Source organism: Cherax quadricarinatus, chromosome 19 (assembly GCF_038502225.1).
Source record: "Cherax quadricarinatus isolate ZL_2023a chromosome 19, ASM3850222v1, whole genome shotgun sequence".
NCBI classification, from domain to species: Eukaryota; Metazoa; Arthropoda; class Malacostraca; order Decapoda; family Parastacidae; genus Cherax; species Cherax quadricarinatus.
The window spans coordinates 28,193,841-28,198,840 of NC_091310.1; the positions used below are offsets into that span (position 1 = coordinate 28,193,841).

Genomic DNA, 5,000 nt, shown 5'->3' on the forward strand with positions numbered 1-5,000 from the left:
CTATTAATATTTTACAATGCTATGGTTAAGTATGTGTGACGCATAAAATAATAGCATGAGTGAGTTTTATTTAGAACAATCTATTGGTCTCCATAAACCATACCCCCGGCCGGGATTGAACCCGCGGTCATAGAGTCTCAAAACTCCAGCCCGTCGCGCTAACCACTAGACCAGCTAGCCACAATAAGATTCATCCAACTAGGTGAAGGGACTTGAGCTAGAGTTCGTCACGGCCACGCTAGCTGGAGATTCGTCTGTAAAAACTTGCATTTGTGGTTACAGAGGTGCCTGTGCTAACCTTCCTATGGTGTAGAAATATACCTAGTTGGATGAATCTTATTGTGGCTAGCTGGTCTAGTGGTTAGCGCGACGGGCTGGAGTTTTGAGACTATGACCGCGGGTTCAATCCCGGCCGGGGGTATGGTTTATTTGCAATCGTGTCATTACGATTTCTTAAGTCATATTGGTCTCCATTAATATAAAAGGGAGATCAGTTCTCTTGAAAGTCAGTCACCAGTTCGGAGTTTCACACGAATGAAGTTTATTGGTGTACTTCTGGTCGGCCTCGCTGAAACCGGTCATTCAACGTAGACCTTTGCTATTCCTTTTCAATTGCCTGATAGCCTTAATATGTGATGACATAAGAATGCTTCTTCTGACTGGCTTCAAACTTCTATCATTGGTTATATTAATTAGAGGATGAGTCGGATTGTTATTGCATATATAATATTTGCTAATTATATACATGCAAGTAGAACAGCGGTTGTGAAATAACCTAAGAACGCATTTCCCGATATTCTTCAAACATTCCACACACGTGTGTCCGACTTAGAAGAAATTCCAGTTTGAAACTGGAGCGTAAAACAAATAAATTGAAGATGTCTCAACTGATCGGCTTCAAACTTTCAATGCTGGTGCAGTTTCATAAAAATGAGATTCGTAGAGTTATTATTATTATTATTATTATTTTTATTATTATTATTATTATTATTATTATTATTATTATTATTAATTATTATTATTATTATTATTATTATTATTATTATTATTATTATTATTATTATTATTATTATTATTATTATTATTATTATTATTATTATTATTATTATTATTATTATTATTATTATTATTATTATTATTATTATTATTATTATTATTATTATTATTATTATTATTATTATTATTATTATTATTAATATTATTATTATTATTATTATTATTATTATTATTATTATTATTATTAGTGATTATTATTATTATTATTATTATTATTATTATTATTATTATTATTATTATTATCACATTTATTCTTCGTCTTATTATTATTATTGTTATAATAATAAGTTATTCCAGTGATGATCTTAACGATACGTATATTATTATGTCTTAAGGTTGTGTTCGTACAAATAGGAAATATTTAATACGGGGAAATATACCAGCAACAAGGTAAGTGTCGATGGTGACCTTCAGTCCACATTAGATAACACAAGTCTTCATAAACAAACAAAGGTGTATTAATGTTGGTAGAATTGCCGACAATATGTTGGGTACAAGGACACAAGTGCAACTAATGTGACATTTTATTGTGGAAACGTTTCGCTCTCCAGGAGCTTTATCACACAGCTTGATAAAGCTCCTGGAGAGCGAAATGTTGCCACAATAAAATGTTACATTAGTTGCACTTGTGTCCTTTTACCCAGAACAAAGACAAGTGTCTGGTCGACTCCTACACTTCTGGACACAAACCATTTGAGTAATTCTTGTCTCTTTCCACAAATGAAATTGCCAATATTTTAACTGAATTTTGAATGTTAATACTCCGTCTGTGATGATGGTGTATTCATTAAACAGAAAAACTGGCACTATATAAATTTAATTAAATGCAATAATTTTTTATTTTTCACTAAAATTTTCTTTCAGTGTGCCAGGATTATCCTGGCAATAAATGCGATTAAGTGAAGTGTAAAGGTTAATGTTAACATGACTTCACGTCACCTGAAGTCATGAGTAAAATGCCAAATCCATCGTAGTTTTGAAATGGGTGCGTCTATTAAACCCATGAAATCGAGAGGAAATGTAAGTGTTGAAGATAAAATATGTGAGTTCTAGCATTATATTTATGACGAGGCTTTGTCCTTTTGGGATTTTATCAATTCATACAGAGAAGAATAAAACATGGATATATAGCGGTTGGGAAGAGGTCCTGTGGTGGAAAAAAAAAATGTGATCACATAAGGGTCGGCAGCCGAGCAGGTGAAGCTGGGTGATGGCAGTGAGAAGAATTCTCTGTAAGACTTCAGGGATTTTGAATGATCCAGAGTTTTGAAGATAAGACAAGTTTATAGGTGACTTTCCTATGAAGATTGATAATTTAGACTGATAGTTTTTTCAGCGTATAACCAGAAGAACAGGATGATAGCGTCAAGGTTAGTTAGTTTCATGAATGTGGATGAACATAGATATATTAGAAACGTGCCAAGTATCGGTTCCCGTGGGTATCGGCCATTTTTACGGTTTCGGTTAAAAGCTGACCGTTACCAGCCGATACTTTTAAAATATTAATATTACACGTTTTATTAAAAATATCAACATTTAGCATTCAACCTGACGATTGTCAGAATTACTCATACACACACACACACACACACGCACACACACACACACACACACATACACACAGACACACACACACACACACACACATGGGTATTGAGAGAGGGAGCAGAGGCGCTATGTGTACCCCTAACATGCCTGAGGCATGGAAGACAGCAAATGTAGTCCCAATCTTTAAAAAAGGAGACAGACATGAAGCATTAAACTACAGACCAGTGTCACTGACATGTATAGTATGCAAAATCATGGAGAAGATTATCAGGAGAAGAGTGGTGGAACACCTAGAAAGGAATGATCTCATCAACAGCAGCCAACATGGTTTCAGGGACGGGAAATCCTGTGTCACAAACCTACTGGAGTTCTATGACATGGTGACAGCAGTAAGACAAGAGAGAGAGGGGTGGGTGGATTGCATTTTCTTGGACTGCAAGAAGGCGTTTGACACAGTTCCACACAAGAGATTGGTGCAAAAACTGGAGGACCAAGCAGGGATAACAGGGAAGGCACTACAATGGATCAGGGAATACTTGTCAGGAAGACAGCAGCGAGTCATGGTACGTGGCGAGGTGTCAGAGTGGGCACCTGTGACCAGCGGGGTCCCGCAGGGGTCAGTCCTAGGACCAGTGCTGTTTCTGGTATTTGTGAACGACATGACGGAAGGAATAGACTCTGAGGTGTCCCTGTTTGCAGATGACGTGAAGTTGATGAGAAGAATTCACTCGATCGAAGACCAGGCAGAACTACAAAGGGATCTGGACAGGCTGCAGACCTGGTCCAGCAATTGGCTCCTGGAGTTCAATCCCACCAAGTGCAAAGTCATGAAGATTGGGGAAGGGCAAAGAAGGCCGCAGGCGGAGTACAGTCTAGGGGGTCAGAGACTACAAACCTCTCTCAAGGAAAAAGATCTTGGGGTGAGTATAACACCAGGCACATCTCCTGAAGCGCACATCAACCAAATAACTGCTGCAGCATATGGGCGCCTAGCAAACCTCAGAACAGCATTCCGACATCTTAATAAGGAATCATTCAGGACCCTGTACACCGTGTATGTTAGGCCCATATTGGAGTATGCGGCACCAGTTTGGAACCCACACCTAGCCAAGCACGTGAAGAAACTAGAGAAAGTGCAAAGGTTTGCAACAAGACTAGTCCCAGAGCTAAGAGGTATGTCCTACGAGGAGAGGTTAAGGGAAATCAACCTGACGACACTGGAGGACAGGAGAGATAGGGGGGACATGATAACGACATACAAAATACTGAGAGGAATTGACAAGGTGGACAAAGACAGGATGTTCCAGAGATTGGACACAGTAACAAGGGGACACAGTTGGAAGCTGAAGACACAGATGAATCACAGGGATGTTAGGAAGTATTTCTTCAGCCACAGAGTAGTCAGTAAGTGGAATAGTTTGGGAAGCGATGTAGTGGAGGCAGGATCCATACATAGCTTTAAGCAGAGGTATGATAAAGCTCACGGCTCAGGGAGAGTGACCTAGTAGCGATCAGTGAAGAGGCGGGGCCAGGAGCTCGGACTCGACCCCCGCAACCTCAACTAGGTGAGTACAACTAGGTGAGTACACACACACAAACACACACACACACACACACACACACACACACACACACACACACACACACACACACACACACACACACACACACACACACACACACACACACACACACACACACACACACACACACACACAAAGGAGTACGAAGAAAACAACAGGGCGATGGTGGACACACTGGCTGAGGTGGCAAGAAGAGCTCACTCGAGCAGAGCAAAGTTACTGGTAATGGGCGATTTCAACCACAGGAAGATCGACTGGGAAAACCTGGAGCCACATGGGGGTCCCGAAACATGGAGAGGGACACTACCAGAGAGAGAGGGGAGGATGAGCCAGCAAGACTGGATCTTGTGTTCACCCTGAGCAGTTCAGACATTGAGAATATCACTTACGATAGGCCACTTGGAACTAGCGATCACGTGGTTCTGAGTTTTGATTATATAGTAGAGTTACAAGTGGAGAAGGAAACAGGAATTGAATGGGAAAAGCCAAACTACAAAAGGGGGGACTACACAGGTATGAGGAACTTCCTGCAGGAGGTTCAGTGGGACAGAGAACTGGTAGGAAAATCAGTAAACGAGAGTGCACAAAGTGCAAGGAGGCAGAGAAAAGATTTGTTCCCAAGGGAAACAGAAATAATAGGAAGACCAAAGTGAGTCCTTGGTTTACCCGAAGGTGTAGGGAGGAAAAAACTAAGTGCACCAGAGAATGGAAAAGGTACAGGAGGCAAAGGACCCAGGAAAATAAGGAGATTAGTAGAAGAGCCAGAAACGAATATGCACAGGTAAGGAGGGAGGCCCAGCGACAGTACGAAAA

General features: G+C 40.2%; 1 protein-coding gene across 1 annotated transcript in view; it reads right to left on the reverse strand.

Moving 5' to 3' along the window:
• LOC128692751 (delta-myrmicitoxin-Mri1a-like) overlaps window positions 1–5,000 on the reverse strand; it is a 40,313-nt gene that overhangs the window by 20,751 nt on the left and 14,562 nt on the right. The window lies entirely within an intron of this gene.